The sequence below is a fragment of the Ambystoma mexicanum genome, chromosome 7p, assembly GCF_040938575.1.
Source record: "Ambystoma mexicanum isolate Mex_15411 chromosome 7p, UKY_AmexF1_1, whole genome shotgun sequence".
NCBI lineage: Eukaryota > Metazoa > Chordata > Amphibia > Caudata > Ambystomatidae > Ambystoma > Ambystoma mexicanum.
Window position 1 is genome coordinate 514,057,462 of NC_090939.1, and position 23,070 is coordinate 514,080,531.

Below are 23,070 nucleotides of genomic sequence, written 5' to 3' on the forward strand. Positions count from 1 at the left end.
GCAGGTTAGGTGACCATTTTGGTGTGTGCAAAAACTGCGCGGTTTTCCTGGATTCTGGCGCAATGTGGGCTTTTCGGCCATCTTGGATTTTCTAAGCCCACAGCACCAAATGTTGCAGCATAATAGCTCGAACGTGGGTCAATACACCTGACACTGTCCTTAATTCCTTGGGCATGTCATTCCACTAGTTGGCTGCCACAAAACGGGAAGCTAGATTCACCTGCTTTTTGTATTTTGTATCTTTGTGTGATAAATTGCCCTATATAGGCTGAGCGGGTTGGTCTGGCTGATTGAGATTTGGAAATCAGGTTAGACAGGTAGCGAGGAGCGGTGTTCAAAAGGCATGCATGGGTGTGAGAAAGTACTTTGAATTTAATGCGGCCTCTAACTGGTAACCAGTGAATATTTCTTCTGACTGCGGCTATGTGGTCTTATTTCAGAATATTAAGAGCCGCTCTGATAGCATTGTTTTGTACAATTTGGAGCTTCATAATGTTTATAGCAGAGGAGTCTGCAAAGATCGCATTACAGTAGTCTATCCAGGAGCGGATTAGTGCTCCAGCCAATGTCACACGGTTTTCCACAATAAGGTAGGGTCTGCATGCAGTGATGAGTTTGGTAGTGTAAGTTGAGGCTGAAGTGATGGCATTAACTTGTCGAGAGAGGGTGAGTGATGAGTCGAGGTACACCCCTAGTATCTTGACTTCTTTGGCTACTGTGATACTGTTTCCATCTATGTCAAAGGTTTTGTAGGACGGTGGGAGGTTCTTAAATTTCACTGGACTGCCTATGATCGAGATCTCTGTTTTATCGTCATTAGGACACAGTTCATTTTGGGCCATCCAGGCTTGAATCATGAGGTAAATAGCGTTTAGTGCTTTGGAATCGGTGTCATAGTCCCCTGTGATTGAGAGTAGTATTTGGGTGTCATCAGCATAATTTGTATATGTGATACCCAAATTGTCTAGTCTATAAAAGAGAGTTTTGTGAATGCGTTGGACAGTGTGGGGGATACACATGATCCCTGAGGCACTCCGCATGAGACCGGAGTAGGGCGTGCCGCCGTCGTGGATGAGAAGACTCTCATGGATCATTTTGAGAAGAACGATTCAATCCAGCTTATGACGTGGTTGGAGAAGTGGACAGCGGTAGCTAGATGGCGGCATAAGATGTTATGGTTTACTAGATCAAATGCTGCCGAGAGGTCTAGTAAGAGAAGTATGACCAGGTTGCCTCTGTCTCTTTTCTGATCTATTTGGATTTTTAGATCTAGCAGTGCCATTTCCGTGCCATGGCCTGGGTGGAAATCTGACTGGCGGAGGCCAAGATTGTTGTGTTTCTAGGTAGTTAGTATTTATTTTTTAGAAGGAATGGCACCATTGTGGGCCTGTAGTTTGTTGGCATGTTGGGGACTAAAGTTTTTTTTTCTTCAGTAGAGGTAGTACCCAGGCTTTCTGGTACTTTATTTATTCATTTGCATTTTTAAAGCACTCACACAACACGCGGGCATCGAGGCGCTGTTACAGGAATAGTTTTTTTTTAGTTGAGTAATAGTTTTTTTTTTGTCTTAGTTACATATTTATAACGTGCTTAAATACCCAGAGGTTTTTAAGCGCGGACCCAGGGATCGAACCTGTGTTGCTTCGTGTCATCCTGCTTCCAAGGCGAAAACGTTGCCGCTGAGCTATCCTCCTGGGACTTTATTAGAAGCGAATTAGTTATTTATGAGTGAGGTGATGAATGGTGCTAGGTTATCTGCACAATCTTTGATTAGCGTAGCTGGACAGATGTTCGCCTTTTTAGGTTTTAGGTTTTTAGGCCTTTATGATTTTAATGGTCTCATCTAAGGTAATAGGTGAGAATTCAAACTTAGGGAACTGTTTTGGGTGTTATGTTCCACAGTAGGTTGAGCAGGAGTGGTAGGTTTTAGTTTTTTTGATTCATCTTGAGTTGGAGGGATGAGATTTTGTCCATAAGAGCCCTTTCTGTATTTTCGCACCAGGCTTGGTCATTGATACAGAGGTCTGGGGTCTGTGATGGTGATTCTAGTTTCCGCAGGACTGAGAAGAGCTCTTTAGTACCAGAATTGGCATTCTCTATACGCATGTTGTATGTGTTACTCTTTACTAGAAAGGTGGCTTCTCTATAGTCAGCGGCTAGTGTATCGAATTGCTGCTTATTATTGTCGGAGGGTGTTTTTTTCAAATTACTTTATGCATTTCTTTTTTTGTTCCGTAGATCTTTGAGTTCTGGGGTCAACCAGTGGTTGATATGGGATTTAGGTTTAGCTTTGCAGTTGCCCATCGGTGCTACTTTGTTGATTTCTGCCTCCATGGTCTGGTTATAGGTGACTACCAAGGAGGATGGATCAGCAGTGTTCCCAATGTGACTAGTGAGCGGTGTGAGCAGCGGTAGCATGTTATCGGGTGTGATGTGCGGTGGCTGCGAGTCTGAGTCGCAGGTGCCATAGTAGTAGGGGTGCGTGCTTGTGTCATTGTATTGATTGAGAATAGTATTTTTCTATGGTTTGACCATGGGCATGGGTTGTTGTTGGTGATGTGTGTGGTGCAATTATGGTCCGCAAGCCAGTCAAGCGTGCAGCCTTTAGCGTGTGTTGGACCTGCGAAGTGCAAGGTAAAACCTTGTGCTTCTATGGTATTGGCCAGGGTGGTTGCTTGGGTGTCAGTGCTGTTGTTAAGTCCTAGGTTGAAGTCTGCAAGGATGAGGGCTTTGGATGTGGGCTTTAAGTCTGTAGCCAATAGCGCAGCAATGTCCTCATCAAAGGGGGTGGTAGGACCTGGAGGTCTGTAGATGAGATGTAGAGTTAGGGAGGCTGTGGTAGAGATGGTACTTTTAGTAGACAGTAGTTCTCCTGATGGGAAGGCTGAATGGGTATTTCTCCAATGTTTAGGTTAGTTTTATATATGTAGGCAATTGCGCCTCTTTTTGTAGTGGTTCTATCTTTTCTGGTGATAGAGTAGCCCTCAGGTAGGGCGAGGGCCAATGAGGGGCCAGCTGCAGATGCAGCCAAGTTTCCGTTATGGGAATGATGTCTAAGTCATTACAGGTAATGAAATCTGATATGTCCAAGGTGTGTGCCGGTAAGGATCTCGCGTTGATAAGGGCTCCCTTGATATGGGTAGATGTTTTACCGTCTTTATCCCTGGTGAGTGTCGTCATAGTATTGGTTGGGGATGACTTTTTAATAGAGGCTGCTAATTTATTTTTCTTAGTCTGGCTTAGCTGGACAGTAGCAATATGTGTGGCTGAATTATTTGTTGTGGGTGTTCTAGAGGGAGTTTGGCTGCTAAAGGCTATTGTTTGGTTTTGGTTTCTAGGGCGGTGTTTTGTCTTGTCGCTTAGTCTTTAGTTTCTCTGTTGGGTACTAGGGGTGGTGGTGGTACCTAAGGGGTTATAGTGATGCTTAAGCATGGTTAGGCCTGCAGATAGCTTGGTGGTAGGGTTAGGTGTTATTTTGGTAGTGGTATTGGATGTGAAATTAGTGCCGGTTTTGAACTGCAGCATTTAAGGGAAGAATGAGGATGGAGGGATGGTGTTGGACTTGGGGAGCACTTCAGCCATACCTAGTAAGGTGCGCAGGTGACAATGCTTTAGGCTCTGAGGCTGGCATGTCGTTGCCGTATAGTTGTGTGGTAGGCTATCAAGAAGAGGGGTGCACAATGGGTTTAAGCCAATCCGTGCGGCTAAGCGCAGTGGGTACCCCACCCTAGGGAAAGCGGACAACCGCGGTGATCTGTATATGGGTGTGGTAGGTGAAGGAGATTAAAGAAGTGTGCAAGTTAATTCAGGCACTTACTGTGAAACCGGGCACATATTAGGCAAGGAGCATGGCAGAGTAGTGGAGCAACGTTGCTATGTTTTACACCAGTTAACTAACTACGAGGTTTAATATTATTTAGCCAAATGGCTGGGTGGCGAGTGCGGTGCCTGGTGCAAGAAAGGAAGCTGATTTTTATGTGTGCGGTACACTCGGTTTGCAGCGAGTGGCTAAGTGCGGGCCCTTATGGTGTACACAGCGTGACTATGTGGGACGCGTTATGAATTTGGCACAAGGGCCAAATGCAGCACGTTATGGCTAACACCAAAGACTAAATGCAGCACATTAGGGTTTGCACGAGTAGGCTAAATGCAACACACTATGGTCAACACCATTTATGGGTTTATTCTTTTGCATTGTTGGCAAAGGCTGTGACGCTCCCTCTCCCCCAGGCGTGAGACTTAGCACAGTTCTTGTGTGTGGCTGCAGTCCTCGTTGGACTGCTTCTCTCCTTCCCCAGGTGGGAGAAAAGTAAGTATATTACTTTTTCTCCTGCATCATCAGCAGAGGCCTTGCCGCTCCCTCTCCCCAGGCAGAAGATTTTAATCTGTCCCTGTGGCTGTGGTCCTGGCTGAGCTGCCTCGCTCCCTTCAGGTGGGAGTTCCTGATTCTTTCAATGGTTTCGGCCGTAGCTGCGCATCCATCTTGCCCCCCCCCGTGCGTTTGCCCAATGGTGGCCTGGAAGGCCAGCACTGCCGTAAGTCCCCGGGGGTTGGGGGGGGCGCCCCAGGCCACGCTGACCATGGCTCGACTCCCCTTTCAGGGCACACCAAATCCTTTTTTGTCCGTGCCGGGGAGGCCGGCACCAGTGCGTGGGCCCATGAACCCTCCGCGCCAGTTGTTAGGGGGCCAGCCTTTCCGGGCCTCGCAGTGTGAGTATACCCTGGAAGTGAGGGCAGGTGATCGAGGCTGGTGCGCATCTGGCAGCTAGGGGCTGCAATAATCACTTGCACACTGATGGGTGGCTGCAACTGCCGAGCGGGTCACAGCTTGTCTCTTTTATTAAAGCCGGACACATGTGACCTGCAACAACATGTGACTCAGCACAAGCCCTGTGGCTCAGTGCTGACGTCACAACAGGGAGCAAGGACAGCTGGTTTTGTTCACTGATGTAAGCTTGCACTCTACCCTGTTGGATGAATCCCCCAGTCCCTGGCCGTCATGGATTCTTCCCTCTCCAGCTCCCCCTCTGCTTCTCAATTTCCTTTGGACTGCTACTCTTGTCGCAATCTTAAAGCTGCCGCCATAGACTTTGGCAAGAGCCTCACTTGTTAATTCCATGGTGGGCATTTTGCATGTCAGTACTTATGTTTATAAACATAGGTCACAGTCTCAGTGTGGCCCTTTTCTTTTGCACGTAAGAGCTTTTCCGCTGAATATTTGCTCCAGGATTTAGAAAAAAGAATAATGTTTCATTCGGAAGGTCGTACTGAATGGTAAAATTCCAGGGCCAGCATTGAAAGCTCTCACTATGCTAGGACCTATGTATGTGGGCTGCCGGCGTTGTACTGCCCACTGAATGCGTTCTTACTGTTTCAATAGCACATGGGAGCTATTATTAACTTCCCCCACACCAATCAGAATGCTTGCAATACAGTTAATACTCTGTTTTGATTTTATTCTAAATGTCTTGGCATCAACAGCAGCTTAACAAAAGTTATCTTCATCTTCAATACAAAACTACCTCCCATTTTTCAAAATGTGCAATAGCAAACATTTTATAACTACAAAACATATTAGCTACCTTGTTTCAAATTAAGAAATGTGCTGTAGTCCATACTGTTCTTCCTATTTACACATCTGACACATCATACGCACCCTTGGGAAGGTTAATTGTTTCTCCAGGCTGGGAGAAGGCTTTATCCTGTGATAAAGGCCCCTCTCTGATTATAAAGCTTATTTATTCCAGTGCCTAGAAGCTGGAGAACTCCAGTATCAAGTGCTGTATACAAACGTGATGATAGTAATAATAATAAGAAGAATAGGAATGATAACAGCACTATTGTTATTATGTTAGCTATGCATATCTGTGTTATTACCTTTAAAACCCAAAGGCCTGTGTCCTTCTTGTAGTGCTTTGTGTCATCTGTTCAAGTGGTGTTGGGTTTTATGCATAACTGTTATGATATAAATATTGGTAGTGTAACACAAAATGACGGGAACCACTGAAAAGGGTGGTGAGGCGTCTGAGAACCTGCACCTTCTCACCTCCCAAAATGAAATGTTTAATTTAATGACTGTGGGGTTTCCAGGAAATGTTTTCTTGTTGTTTAATGTTAATGATGGTGATGTCAACAAGATTTAAGAAAGTAGATTGGACCAGCTACCCAAGCCAAAAATGAGAAATTAAATGTATTTAAAGAAATGTAGGGGGAGGTTATGGGGAATCTCCCCATCAAATTGCTGTCCACCTTCCTATGGGAACCTCTCAGTGGGGTTGTGAAGGGTGTGACAGGAGGTAACCTCTCTTCATGCCCCAGGAGATGCAAAGGCTAGTAGTTAATCAGTTAAATCCAGTGTCCTTCGAGCCTTGTAATCTAGTCCACCAGTGAATAGCCAGAAATTGGGTATTTTTGTTATTTGAATTGAGATGAAAGTTTGGCACCCTTACAACTGAATAGGCTGTGCATGGCTAATCATGACTGTGGGGTAAAAGGCCCCGGGGCCCAACATCATAGACTGAGGTTGGACCCGGGCTCTCTCACCTGGTAGATAAAGTGGATTTTGATACTTTTCCACCAGGACATTACCTGTGTGTAGGTTCAGACTGGGCTATTGGGTATCTGGCCAATACCGAAGAGATGGACTAATAAGGTGGGTCAATTATTAATGACAATGGGGTGGGCCGAATTAAATTCAGTTCAAAGTGTACTCCATCCAAATCAAGTACACTTTGTCAATGTATGGCAAAATAGCAGCAGTGACGAGAAACTGAAGAGATATCCAGAGAGCAAAACACTATTACTTACAAAAGTATCAAATTATTTTATTTATCATGATACAAAAATTTGAACAAGTCAATTAATGGCATTCTACTTTGTAGAGCATCAATAAATCACGTAACACACCAGCATAGATGAACAAATAACTGTGACTAAAATACATCCATCTCAACAGACATTCATAGTGCAGCATCCAAACCATACATCATACATAGTGATATTCAACCAACCAACAATGGCTAAAAAGATAACTAAATTAATTAACATTATTTGCCAATTGGGAGTGGGACAAACATTCATCACATCCCATTTGATTATTTTAATGTTTACAAATATATTAAACAAACAGCAATAGAATTCATTAAAAACAATCTATCACAAGGGCGGATCTGTGAGGAGAAGTGTTATGTAGATCACATCCCTAAAAGAATGAACTCAACCGGTTTCGACGTAGAGTGTGTAGTAAACAACGTTTTCATCAGGAGATACAAAGCGAGAAGCTTATATAAGTAGCCATTAATATGCAAAATGCCAAAGATGGATCGTATGCTGGAATCGTATCGCCAATGGAGTTGTGACTGTAGTTAACATGACACTGCTCTCAGTAGCCCCCTTCAAAGATTATGGTACGATGGCTTTCTGGAGGGTGATGCAACGAAGCAAATCGTGTCAGCAGATGTGCGCCTAGTGTACTTTTTAAAGCTCTCTATGCTGTCTGTGTGTGATGGATGTTCCAATTCCAATTAAGTTGCAACAATTTGGTTTTCTTGCTCATTTTGCTGCACTCCAGGTTTTCTTCATTGCTCTCAGGTGCATTCTGGCAGTTGAGGTTCTGTACCACTCGACCATCGTCACCGAGGTTAGTGTGCACGACACCCCCTGCCGTCGGCTCTATGCGCTGCACTGATGAGGGTGGACATGTTCTACTAATAGAAGCAGTAACATCACTGCACAGTAGGGAGACACACGCTCACAGGATACATAAACAATTTGGCACATTCATGTGCATGAACCCGGTCTCCTGAACAAAGCGCATGCGCAACACCAGCGGCATGTTCTGCATGTACTTCCACACCCCTGTTGTGTGCTCTCCTCTGCACCTACCTCTCAGTTTCGGCTAGCCATGAAAATTCTATCTGCTGGTGAGGTGGCTTTCTGGGAGAAAATAGAGAAACTAAGACGCACACCAGCACAGATTGCATCTGCGTTTGTCTTTCTCAGGATCCCAGATTAGCCCATAGCCCCAGGATCCAATGGCAGTTCTCCCTCACCCCACTCTGCTGGCAGAGACACGTGATGGGTGTTGTTGATTATTCCTGCCTATCAGGTCTGTATTAGACCACAGCGATTGCACTGCCTCTCTTGCAACTGGTTGCGCTAACGTCAGTGGCTAATTGGCATTACCCAAAGCCACATTTTACAGACCTGCAAGACAGGGGAATGTTTGCCGTGACACTTTTTCTTGCTGAGCCTTTATGCACATACTTAGAGGTTTAGTGATGTCATGGGGGAGGGATCCGATGCAGATTTACTCACATCCTGTGAGGATGGATTCACCAAATCCACCCCTGCTGAACCCCAGTCATTGGAATGATGGCCCGCTGATGGTGGAGAGCAGATCATAGAAAGGAGGATCCTCTTTCTATTTCCAGTGGATGCCACACAGAGGCAGGAATAGGATAGGGCCACCAAAGAGAAAAGGGGACAGTGAGCATGATAGGTTGGGTAGTGGGGTGAGGAGAAATGGGATGGACTGTGTGATTGATTGGGGGCATTTGGGGAGGAGAGCCCATTGAGTGCAGAAAGATGAGTGGAGCAGGGCTAGGGGGCGAGTGTGTAAAGGCATAGAGCAGAGTAGGGCTGGTTGGAAGGAGAGAGAAGAGGCACATTCAGTGGCCTAGAATTTAGTAGAGCGTCAGGGCACGCTGAGTTCAGTGGGAGTGATTTAGTGGGTGGGAATCGGCAGGACAGAGATTCTTCACACCACATAGATCCGTCTGTATGCCTACTGTTGTGTATATCTGTGTCTGCATCCATGTGTATGTGTGTTGCACCCTCTGCCCATCCCTGCCTCTTAGGGACTGCACTAATTCTTATAGTAGTTGGTGATCTATGCCCTCACAATTCGTCAAATAAGTAGACTTAGATACAGATAGGTAATATGATGTTTCTAACTGCACAAAATCTCATAGATTTAGGGAAACCGGGATTGACCCTCTGGTTTCAAATTCCATATCTTCTCCTATAACACAAAAGGGTGGGAAGGGTAAATGAGATTTGCTGAAGCGTCCAGCTTGGGGAGTTGGGAGAATGTCTGTTGATGTACATTTAAAAACAAGGCCTGTGCGAGCGACACGACAAAATGCAATTGCTTGGCAGAGAGAACAAAAACACATATCTTTGCTATGTTCAAGGTAAACCCAGTGTTGCTGCTGTGAACAAGTAATTCAACACGCCCCATTGCAAGTTTGGTGGTGCAGGTAATTCCATTGCCACCAAGTTCTTTGGCAGTAACGGAATTACTGCCATTATTACTGCACTGCTTATGCATGCATTTGGAATTAAAGTTGAGGATTTACCTCCTGCAAAAAGCTGGAGGTAAATCCTACACTGCAGTACCAAATATCGGTGGATTGACTGCGCTGTAATTCCGCTGGCAGTATATCTGCAAAAATCAGCATTGGAGTCCTATGGATTCCAAAATGGTGAATTATCACCAATTGTAATCTCGTGATAACTCCATGGGACCATGTCGTGATAAAGGTAATCAATTCTGGCAGTAATTCGGTGGATTTGATTCCAAATTACTGCCAAACTGGTAATGAGGCCTTGTGTTCCAGTCCCACAGTTAGTTAGAAATGTATCCAAAAATGTGCTTCTAAGTACTACTCAAAGCGTGCTGCAAATTGTTTCGATTCAGGATTGTGGCAAACTTTTCTGGTGTTCAGGGCTATTTGTCTGTCCCAGTTGACACAGGTAGCCTGCACTGCATCAGAGGGAACCAGGACCAACAGTAACCAAATGCCTGTTTGCCAATTTGCAAAGGGCAGATGATAGATGTCACTTTGCCAAGCACCAAACTAGATTTTATAGGCAGCCGTTTCATAAATGCAAACATTAATGGAAACATATTATTTATTTTCTGTTTTGGTTTACCCTTTTATGGAGAGCAGGTCTGTGATTTATCAGAAATCGAGGAAACATTCTTAACTCACCTTGAGCCACGGCACTTCCTACCCAGTAAAATGGACCACTTAATAGTCAAATGTGTCAGTACTGGGACTCTGTTGTGCTCCTTGTGAACCCACATGAATCGGTTTAAATCTATCCACTTTAATGAGGCGTCACCATCAGGGCTAAGGCCACAGGCAGAAACACAATAACCTGTTTCATTGTAGAAAATGCACCTTTTATGAATTCAAATACCTACTCCCATAAGTCCAATTACATGTCATGGATATTTGTAATCCACCGTGACAAGCAGTCTGTCAATTGCTACAATACTAGTCCATATACATCAGAGACCCACGTGTTATACATTTATGACATTACTTAGTGGTTCCTTTTGAAAATCTTAAAGCTATATTCTCTTTTCAGGGTGTTGGGGATGTTGATTTAATCTAATACTGTGAGAGAGCTCCCTCCATGTTGCAGTCTTTCTGACCTGGATGTAGTTAAGGTGTTCACCTGTGATAATCTTAGAAGTCTTGTAAGTGCATTTGTTTGTATGTTAGAGATCAGGTATTTAGAAGCAATGTTATGGAGGATTTGGAAATTAATACAGTTGATTTTCAGAGAGCTAGTTAAAGGTGGGGTGCAATCAGGTCTTATAGTCGACCAATCGTAAATACATCGATTTTGGACAATATATCAATCTATTCCATTTTTAAGGTGCATCTTACCTTACATTTCATGACATTAATAACTGCAAATTCCACGGGTCCCAAACCAACAACTTGAGATAATCTGATCCGCTGAGTGAATGCTCTAAGATCAAGTGCAATGGCAGCAATACATCATAGCACGTATCCCTCTATGCGACATCACTTTCTGCTCACTGTACTCTTCACAGAGGAGTAATATCCATTTTCAGATCAGTCTTTGTCCCGTCCACAAGTACAGTCCAGGTGGCTTGCCTGGCATTTCAGTGCTGGACCGCCCTTGTTGGTCACCCTAAGTTACCTGGGCCAACTGAGAAATGGACCCCTTGCTCACTGAGCTCAGAGAGGCACATCTCCACCTCACTGATGAGGCCCAACAAGGATGAAACACATGTCTGGGGTTTCTCTTAGTACTCTTGTTCAAAGGAGGTTTGCCTGGCATATCAGTGCTGGACTGCCCTCTTGGGCAGGACAATGACTGATATGCAAATGGATATTCCTTCTTTGTTAAAAGTACAGTGAGCAAAAAGCAATGGCTGCAGACTCTCAAAGTGGGGAAAACACACAGAACAGGTTATCATGCGATTTTCCTTCTAGATAGAGGCGCCTGCTACCTTTTTTGTATCTTTTCAAGGAACTTGAGGTAGGTCACCCTAAGTTAACTGGGGGAACCCAGACGTAGACCCCTTGCTCACTGTACTCAGAGAGGCACAGCTCCACCTCACTGATGAGGCCCAACAAGGCTGAAACACGTGTCTGGGGATGCTGTTGGTACTCTTGTTGAAAGGAGGTTTTCCTGGCATCTCGGTGCTGGACTGCCCTTGTGGGCAGGGCAAAGACTGATATGCAAAGGGATATTCCTTCTTTGTGAAAAGTACAGTGAGCAAAAAGCAATGGCTGCAGACTCTCAAAGTGGGAAAAAAAACATGGAACAGGTTATCATGCCATGTTCTTTCTAGAGAGGGGAGCCTGCTACTTTTTTTGTAAATAATCTAAATGATGAATTTATTTATATATGTTACAAGCAAAAGTAACCATTCTCTGAATGGGTTCTGTGGACAGACAAGACAACACTCCCATTAATTGCTGAAAATCAATAGTTCTGTATGTCGCTGTTCCAATTCGCTTATCGCTTGATGTGCCTTGAACTCTGAAGTAAACTGCACTGAGAATGGGCGTGTGTGGCGGGCTGACATGACCTGGAGCAGACATTAGGGGAGGTGAGAGTTGGTGTGCTGCTGCATACTGGGACCTACTGCTCTCTCTCCCCACATGTTGCATCACTCTGGTGTGCTGCAGTTTGTTGCAGTGTGTTGCAGTGCAAATGTGCCAGAAACCATGCATTTTAGGGTTGAGGACCAGTCTTTCCATGACCACATTGATGTTTCACCTATTTCAGGAAACAATCTCATGTGTGAAGGTTTGGAAATGCGTAGAAAGAAATGGGGTGTCCAAATGTTATGTAGCCAGTAATGTCCGGAGGGTCGTAACAGGTAACTATGCAAAATTTGGTGCGGATCGGTGACAAAGTGTGTAATTGTATAAGGAACAATGCTTTACCAAGCCACAAACCCACAAATACATTTTTACTTGTGCTGAAATCCGGGGAACAGGGTGTGGTGTCCACATATCATGTAGCCAGTATTGGCCGGAAGGTTCAAACAGGTAACTATGCACGATTTGGTGCAGATTGGTGGAATGGTTTGGAATTGTATAAGGAACAATGCTTTGCCACATACCCAGTCACAAACCCACACATTTTCACTTTTATAAATATAGAAGACCGAGCAAAGTACCAGGAAGTACCTCTTTTCTTCGGCACGCTGCTCTTTGGATCCTGGACTTCAGCACTGCTTCTGTGCAAGCTTTGTTCACCTCAGCGTTTGTGTGTGGACTATTATATGGACTAACAGTAATAGTAAGAACCTTAACGTACAAACCGTAAGGAATATATGCTTATAGCTGTTTTTATGTATCATTACAGCGTGTTAACATTGAAGCCACGCCCACTTCATATCTCCGCCTACATAACAGGCACCTCGCACGCACCAGCGTGCGCGTACCGAGCGAAGTACCAGGAAGTACCTCTTGGCCTCTTCACCTCGTTGGCGCGGCAGAAAGTCTGGGAATACTTACGGGGAACTTCTGTTCCCTTTGGTGCACGCAATAAGCAACTGCAGGCCGTGTGGGTCAGTGAACTGCCGGTGTCTTAACACCATGAGGGTACTTTCCTTAAAATCAAGTATGCCAGCTATCCTCGTCACTTTATCTGACACGGAGAATCCAACCCAGCCCTCTCTGAACTCCACACCAGTTAGAAGTAAAGGAATCAGAGGGGGCTCACTTAATATGGATATACAAATGTTCTGTAGTGACTCCCTTTCGGCTCATAGAGCAAAAACTAGGCTTAACAGCATGAGGGTACTTTCCTTAAAATTAGGTATGCCATCTACCTCGTCACTTTATCTGACACGGAGAATCCAACCCAGCCCTCGCTGAACTCCATGCCAGTTAGAAGTAAAGGAATCAGAGGGGGTTCACTTAATATGGATATACGAATGTTCTGTAATGGCTCCCTTTCGGCTCATAGAGGGAAAACTAGGCTGGAAAGAGGTCCGTCCCCATTTCAACAAGGGGCGCAGGATAGTGCATTTACCAATTTGCCTGCACAAGACCTGCCAATCAACTTAGCCGCTTCAAAAAAAATCGAACAGGAGCAGTCTGTGAAAGCGACTAAACTCCATCATTCCATCTCTGATAAGGCAATGCTGGATAACATCCCAGTGCCTGTCCAACTAACTGAATCCATTTATTCGACACGCCAGCAAAGGACGATACTGTGAAGGATTTAGATCATAATGATTCTGTTTTTTCAAACAAAATATTATCAGAAAATCTCACAATCTCCAATGATGTTCACTGAGGCATCACACACGACAATAGAAACTGTTTCTTCCATTTCATGTATAGAAACTAGCAGAATACAAACCATCACACACGGTACAAACACGTCATTATGCACACGTAACTCAGAAATGACATTAGATGTCGCCTAGCAAGCAATGAATTTAGCCATTCAGACACTTGGGAAAATATACCAATCAGTCGACAAACGACTATTAAACCAAGAGCAGATCATGCAGAAAGTGCTGTCGACTTGTAAATTGACAAAACTTGAAGTGCAACAATACCTGACTTCTAGCCTTCCCGTTTTACCACTCAAAGTCTCTCTGTCCTCTGTAGCATGTCAAACTGACAACGAGATTGAACAAAGGTCACCTGCATTAGCCCCCGTAAAGAATGGTGAGAACGGCGGGCTTATGTCCGTCCTCCCTTGCATTGACTCCATTATATATGATCCACTATCAAATGCTAATCATACATTTCAAGAGTCGAATGCAAGGGTGCACACTGGGCCAGCTGTAACTCCCCAGGAGATTCTTTATCCTATTTTTATTCCTGCCACCGTTCATCCTTGCAAAAATGTGACTGCAGCTGATGAACAACAGTCACTGAACAGGGGAATCTAAAAAAAAACAAAAAAACACCAAAACACCTGATTCCAAACTATCAAAAAATAAAGCTGCCACAAACCATACGAGAGCAGCGTCAACAAAACAGTTCCTCAAAGCAATATCTTTACCGAAAAAAACAATGTGATTGCATCTCAGGCAATTAAAAAAAAAAATATTCCATGCAAATGCATATCAAGAAGAAAATGGGCCCATTGAGCTTTCAGCCTGCTCATGCGCTAAGTTATCCCCCCCTAGATAAGCTTCTCAAAATGATAACGCAATCGAACATAGCCTCAACCATACCAGTCAGCAATAATGCGGACCCTGGCAGTCAGGTTCAAGAAGTGACTAAAAAAATCAATGCAAAGAAGGCATCTAATGACAGCCAGCATAAAGATGAAATTAGAAAGGCGGTTGATGCCTACATGTCTGGTCGCATGCAACCTCAAATTGAGGTGCAAAAAAGTATGTGAATGCACACAACCAAAATTGACTGCACCTAGCTCTGTATGTAATGACATTGCTATCATACAGGAGTCACTTCTGGAGATAGGTGTCACAAAAACAGCTTTGAAGACTCAATAAGCTCATAACATTTCCGAAACAGGGCTTGGAACCTTCACCCAGAGTGAGTGCCTCCCTGCTAGAATCACAAGAACACGAGCTAATGATACTTCACTTATGAATGATCTTTCTGGGGCTTTCATTCGCCTCATTGAGAATGCATTGGGAAATCTCCAGACCAGTAATTCTCCTAATCAAAGATCCATAGAAACTGAAAAGCCTAAGACTGAAAAAATAATAAAAGGGAAACCTACCATTGTTAAGAAAAATCCTGCATCACACTCCTTAATATTAGCATGCAAACCTTCACCCTCTATTCAATATGATTTAAATCGCAGGGCTGTGATGGCAATATTTTCAGAAATCCAACAATTAGAATATATTGTGTCCGCTGACTTAGCATTAGTCGAATTCATCAACAAATAAAACTCAAACGCAGTGAAGCTATGGATGCACTCCAGAGATGTGCAGAATTTAATCTGGAAAGCAAAGGAACCTTTATTAAAACTGGGTTTTGATTTGAGCACTGACCCTCTTACCACACAAGTGGCCGTATCTGTGCAAAACCATCCTCAATCAAATACCCTAATAACCAAAAAAAGAGGATACAAAACTTCTTCAAATAAGCAGTGTGGCTGTCACTGCAACACACAGCAGAGATAACTAGATTTATTAACAAGTCCTCATACTTGCTGGTGATTTCAATTTAAAATGTATGGACAACACGAGTAGACAACACGAGTGGATATATTGATCAGAGACTTTTGCATTGGAAAAGTTTGATTCATCATAGAGGCTTACATCTCCTTAATGGTGCCTTTTCCTCAGACATTCCACCTGTGCCAACTTGGCACAAAGGTACATTGCTGTCAATTATTGACTACATTTATGTGAACACGGCACTGTGGCCGGATGTGCAAAAATTCAATGTCACTTTTTCAGATGCCAGCAATCACAACATGCTGTCAATGGAATGGGGTGCACAGTTAGACTGTAACCCCACCACAAAGGAACCTACAAAGGGATGTTTGATGGTAAATGATGGTCAGAGGATGCTTTAATTCATTTTAACGAACTCCTAGAAAAGTCAAACTCGCGTGATGATAACACACTAGAAAGCGTTGGCATCATCTATAGCAATGCGATTCAGGCTTTTCGGCAAACAAACGCCTGTTAATAAGAGGAAAAATCATTTGATATATTTGACAACTTGATTCGATAAAAAAAAACTGCATATCGTGCTGAGTTAAGAAAACTCGCCTTACATACTCCTGCCATCAGAACGGCTCTTTCTAGAAAGCTACACAACAACTACACGAATTGGATAAAGGGGCACAGGATATCTCTCTATCAGGGAGATGGAGCCAACATGTTGAGCACTTTAGCCAGTAAGAACATATCCAAAATTTGGGCTGTAATGAACCAAGCAATGGGTCAACATCAAATTAGCGCTCAGACATCTGCTGAGATGCCTTAAATACACCAATTGCCTTTGAACTGTCCTTTGACGAAAATGACATTCTTCACCTTATAAGAACTGCTAGTAAATCTAAAGCAGTTGGCCCTGATGGCTTGTCACATTTTGTCATGCAAAAACATCCCGAGCTTTGGTCCTCTACCTTATTCAACATCTTTACTGCTGCTAATAACAGTCAAAAATTGCCCCAAACATGGACTCAAGCGATAACTGTTCCGATTTACAAAAAGGGTGATCGACAATCACCGGACAGTGACTGCCCAATTTCATTGTTGGACGCCCCGGAAAATATTTCTGCAGAATAATACTTAAAGAACTGAATATTTGGGTTGAAGAAAAATCATTATTAGACTGTTTCCAATCGGGATTTGTTAAGGGACTGGGCACCATTCCTAACATATTCGCACTCTCCATGATTCAAGCCCACCAATTTATTCAAAGACGCCCCCTGTATCTGGGATTCGTAGATTTCAGAGCAGCGTTTGATTCTGTTGATCGGTCCGTGCTTCTGATGAAATAAAAAAAAACACAACTGTCCCACCTCTCATTAATAACACTCTTTCACACAAACACGTCAATGCGTGTACCCGTTTCTCTAGATGATATGCTATCACCATCTATAGCAACGTACAGGGGCCTGAAGCAAGGCTGTGCCTTAGCCTCTTTTTTTGTGCAATTTTTACATTCTGGACCTAGGCAATTTTTTGAGAGGTTGTGTGGGTGATCCCCCCCGAAAACCGGAACAGAGCAAATCCCAAATTTTTTATATGTGGATGATCTGGCCCTCTTGTCGCAGACACCGATGGAACTACAAAACATGCTGGACCAGCTCGACGTGTATGCTCAGGTCAACCATCTGAGTATTAACACTAATAAAACTCAGATAATGATCTGTAATCCAATTCAGAAATCCAAGATACACAATTATAAATGGCATTCACAGCAGCACCAACTTGTGAACACACATCAATATAGATATCTAGGTGTGCTAATTCAACATAAAAAATCTCTAGTGCAATACTCATGTGAAATGAAAATCAAGCTGCAATCACTGGTGTCTCAAACTACTCAGTAAGAAATTTGGAAAATTTTCCATGAAACACACCATCATGTTTTATAAAATTAAAGTCACACCTATTCTATTGTATGGGGTGGAAGCCACTCTGCTGAAAGAACGCAAGTTTTGGGACCATTAAACTTGTAAAGGACTGGGTTTTTGATTAAAGAGGATTAGGACAGTGCCCAATGGAACTCATACTTACAAAAAGGAAGGGTCCTAACTCCTCTCACTAACTCACCCTTAAGGATCCAAATTGAACTATTCGGAAACCTTGCGAGCTGCCCTCCTTAGTTGCAACAAATTACACTTACAACCATGATTGAAAAAATATATATACATCACTATGTTTTATTACAAAATTCATTTTATATATTAAAAAGCCTTTTTTTTATTAAAACAGCTTATCAACCACAACAATCCTAATGTGTGAAACAAAAAGAGAGAAAAAGAAACTGAAATTGAAAAAATAAATGGAAAACAGATGAGGAAAAAAAGTAGTCCTAACATAGGACCTATAAAGTTCTATATACGCGTGAATTAGAAGCCTGCACCATTAATAAGAAAGAAAACAAAGACAGTTACTGAAGAAAGTGTTACTCTTTGTGGTTGTTATTAACATTACTAAACAAAACACAACATCCAATTGTATACTAAACAAAACACATGACATGAACAATATAAAATATTAGCATCTTGATCCAAACCACAAATCTGATGTCTAATCTTGAATCTCTTATATTAGTACTGAGGTTCTGTTATTGATTCTAAGTACAAAACAGCTCTTGATGCCTTATTGAAACTGTGACATCTTTCTCACAGACATAAAAACCTGACATTTTTCATTCCCATTATCCTTCAAAAGGGTTGTTAACTGGAAATTCTTCAGTGGGATATTCTGTAAACAGCAATTGGTATCACAATTAGTGTAATGATCTCATCTACATTCAGTGCGACATAATGCAAATAAGCCAGGGCAGCTCTTTAAGGAAGGCTCTTTTCACTGTGAAGTGCCAACCTAAGCAAAAAGGGAGAGAGAAACAACCGGGTGAATCAGTTGCATGTTTTAAACACAAACACTAGATATAGTAGTTTGTTGGCCTTCTAGACTATTAACAACTTGAAGGCTTACCTCACTGCCAACTTATGAATAGTAGCAGGGGTAACAGAAGAGTCTTCGTGTGCGGAAGGTTTACTCTCTGAAAAAAAGTGGGATGGCAGAGCCCAGTCAGTGGCGGATCGGAGAAAACAGAGTGTAATCTTTCATTAAAGCAGTAGTACAAAAATAGCTAATTGTACAATGTTAAACTCTGGAGCGGCAAAAGTCAAACTTCCATCTAATGCTTCCATGTACTACATACTATAAACCGAGTGTAAACTTGCATGTTGCACCAACTTATTTAAATGCAGGATGTCTCAAACTCTGTTCATTGTGAAGAAACATATATATATATATATATATATATATATATATATATATATATATATATATATATATATATATATATATATATATATATATATATATATATATACTCAGTCTCATGTGTATAAATCCACAACTGTGCTGCAAAGTGGACAAAACACATAAAATACCGTTGTTAGCAGTTCTCTCAGCTGACCAATACCTCTCGGTAACTCACACTATTAGATTCTGCTCTAACCACAGAACACGTATCATATTACAAACAAAGGGGACTGACCTTGAGTTTTGGGTCTTCTTTTATATGAAAAGCCGGTTGCAATTTGAAAACCTCAAACAACCATGAGCATCAAAGGGTGTATGGACTTTCAGTTTCCTTGCGCTGTTACCTTTAAGGCACACGGCAGTGACTGTGAACACAGAGAAAGAAAGAAAAGTTCACTACCAACGCGGGCGAGTACCGCTCTTTAACGAGCTTCAGATCTACATGTGGACAGTTATTGCGAATGTCCAAAGCCGCTTGTATTAGTTCCTTTAGAACTTACCATGTCTTCCCTTGCCGCCGCATGTACGAGTACTACACGGTCTAGTCTCGGTCGTTCTTCTGCATCAGAAGCATGTCCCTGCTTAACATTGCATCGCTACTGAATGTAAAAGTGGATGCGTGTTATCTGGCCATAGAAACAGATGACGGTGAGCAAGGTGGTGTGTCCGTGTGAATGATGGGGGCCACCTTGAAAACAGGTCGAGTGACGGCTCTGCTATTCCTGCCGCATAGTGGATTGAAGCAGAAAGCCCTGCTTCATTACACTAACCTAACGTGATGTTAATTCAATGAAACTCATAACTAGATGGTTCTTTTTGCACATTTCAATACCCCAACGTGATGTTAATTCGCTGTTACTTATAACTAGATAGTTCTGTTTGCACACATCTATACACTGTGGGATGTATTTACCCATGCATCCGAGCCCTACCTCAAAACTGTGCAGCTTGGTCCCGATTAGCGGATAATCCCATGGGCTTTGATGATCCAGAAAAAGCATTTAGGTCAGCCCAATTGCTACCTTATGCAGTTGAAATTCAGGTTAAAGAGGAAGTCACCATCCCAGAAAGGACCCGACAATTCTCCCTGGAAGTGAAAGTCAAAAGGGGACAAGAGTTGAAAAACCCTGATGCTTACATACATCTAAATGCTTCTCTCCAACAGCAAGGGTTAGGGGTAAACCCAACACCATTAGTCAACATAGAACATGACACCATTCCAATAGAGGTGGATAACAGCGACTTAAAGAGTATTACTCTAGCCGCAGGCACCATTATTGGAATGGCGGTTGATGACCGACATTTCTCCATTGATCTTGGAAATGAACTGTTAGGGCCAATCCCCAAGGACTGCTTTGACAGTGACAGTGATGACAACACAACACCAGACAGGATTTTTACCCGGCATGGGGGGAACTTCCTGGTGTACACTTCCTGCCCCTATGGTAAGGAAGATGTGACTTGTGACTTCAGGAGGGATGAGGTGATTTTCCAGGTCCATGAGGGCTGCCTTTCCCACCTGAAGCCTCCAGTCCAAATCAGCACTCTGACCAGGGACTTCTCCACCCAGCTGGAGGAGGCCGCTGAAATAGCCAAACCAGAAGTCTTTCCAGGCTTCAGGCAGATGGTGGAAGAGAGAGTCAACCTAGCTGATGCCTGTGTGACTCTGGAACAAAAGCAAAAGTTGAAACAAGTTTTCTTGGATTTCCAAGATCTCTTTGCGGTAGACTCATATGACTGTGGTCGCACCGACATCCACACCACAACAATCCCCACGGACCCTGGCATGACTCCTGTGTTTGTGAAGCAATATCGCTTGCCTCTCGCATCAATGGAGTCCCTCACTGAAATAATCAAGAACCTTGAGTCCCGGGGAATAATCCGTCCAGTCCACAGCACCTTCAATAATCCAGTGCTGGGAATATTGAAGCCAAGCGGCCAGTGGAGACTCTGCGCCGACCTTAGGGAGCTCAACAAACGGGTCCATACTTCCCGATGGCCTCTGCCCTACATTGACCAAGGGCTGGCCCAGATCCAGGGGTCACAGGTATTCACTGCAATAGACCTGACCAATGGATACTGGACCGTGCCTGTCAGCAGGGAGGACCAATACAAACTGGCTTTTACCTTTGGGGGCCAGCAGTACACATGGACCCGGACTCCCTTCGGATACCTTAACTCCGGTAATGAGTTCAATATTTTCCTACATAAGGTCATGCCCGACCTGGGTGCGAGGGGTAACCTGGCTTATGTAGATGATGTCCTCATCAAAAGTTCATCTGTGGAGGAACACATAGCGGAGATCCGTTATGTTCTGACACAGTTGAGGGCCGCCGGAGCAAAACTTTCCTTTCAGAAAGCACAGTGGTGTAGAACCCGTGTTAATTTCTTGGGGCATGAGATTACTCCTCAGGGTCTCTGTCCCCAGGAAAAGAAAGTGGAAGCACTTCAGAAACTGAAAGACCCCACAACTCTGCGGGAACTAAGGAGCCTCCTTGGACTGACTAATTACAGCAGAAAGTTCATTGAGGGCTACGCAGAGATCACCAGACCCCTGATTCATCTCCTGAAGGGGGGGGTCAAGTGGGAATGGGGTCCAGAACAATCCGAGGCAGTAAGACAACTCAAAAGAAGCCCCTCACAAGCGCCCTGCCTAGCTTACCCTGTCAGAAACAAGGAGTTCTTCCTGGAGACAGGGTTCTCTAATACGTGCCTGACGGCAGTATTATACCAAAAGCATGACAAGGTCAATAAAGTAATCTCCTATGCGAGCAAAACTTTATCCTCTGTGGAGGAAAAATTCAACGATTGTGAGAAGGCACTCCTGGCAACGGTGTGGGCATTGAAGAATTACCGCCCGTTTATCCAGGGGGAACACATCATAGTGGAGACTCCACACCAGCCTCTGCAATATCTCCAAAGTGACAGAATCCGGGCCGGAAATGTGAGTAATTCCCGAATTACTTCCTGGATTCTGTCAATGCAAGGCTTTCCTGTGGAGGTCAGATATGGCCAAAACAAGAAGAGTCCCCTCGCGCAAGGTCTGGCTGACTTGCATGATTGTGCCAGAGAAAACGGTCTCGAGGACGAGAGTCTAAAAATCAAGGACAACATGGAGGCATACCTTAATTCCCCACACAAAGTCTTTGAAGAAGACAAGTGTGAGGGAATGCCCACTGTCTATGTGGATGGATGCTCTTACCATGTTGACAACGACGGGGAGAAAGAACTGGTGGCCGGCGTAGGGAATGCATGGGTGAATGAGTCCCCAGAACCCTCCGCTGGATACAAAATTGGTCCCCGAAGTAGTCAGGTGGCAGAATTGATGGCTGTGCATCAAGCCATCCTCACTGCTGTCCAGCATCAACTCCACGAACTGGTCATAATCACAGATTCGGATTATGTACGGAACGGGTTCGTGGAGCACCTGGTTAATTGGAAAACCAGAGGCATGTTATGTGCTAACAACAAACCCTTGAAACATGGGAAGTTGATCCAAAACATTGATGATCTGGTCACCTCGAATGAGATGACCATCTATTGGAAAAAGATCAAGGGTCATTCCAAAGTAGAGGGACCAGACAAAACTGGAAATGACTTAGCTGATCAGCTGGCCAAAACCGGGGCCATCCAAGGGGATCTAATTGAGATTGAGTCCCTGTTGGGGGAAATCCAGGTCACTGCTATCACTAGGTCCCAGACAAATGCTCACAACGAACTTTCAATTGCACAATGGAGTAAGGAGACCCCTGATGCTGATTTGATTACTGCTCAGAAGGGGGATCCAATAATTGGTAAATTTTACCAGCACCTTGAGGACCCTGAGAACTTTCCCCTGACGGATACCGATTATATTGGGAAAGACGACCTAAGAGTGTTGATGAAATGTCCAAAAATGTTCCGAATCCAAGACGGTTTGCTGGTAAGGAAATCCAAAGCTGGCCACGATCAGTGGGTGGTTCCTACCTCATTCCGAAGCCTGATGTTAAGTCACGCCCATGATGCGGCCACCGCCGTTCATAGGGGGTTTCACACAACATTGGAAATCTTAAGAGAGGTTGCATACTGGCCACACATGGGGCAGGACCTCGACCAATATTTGAAGGGGTGTCTTGTGTGTGCACAATTTCAGCCATCATCCCTCACGCACCGTGCGCCTCTCCAAAAGAGGGGGATGACACTGCCATGGTCTGATTTACAAATCGACTTTGTAGGCCCCGTGATTCGCTCTGCTAGGGGGAATAAGTACATGTTGACTGTGACATGCTTGTTTACCAAGTGGGTGGAATGTCTCCCAGCCCCAAATTGCAAGGCAGAAACGGCAGCTG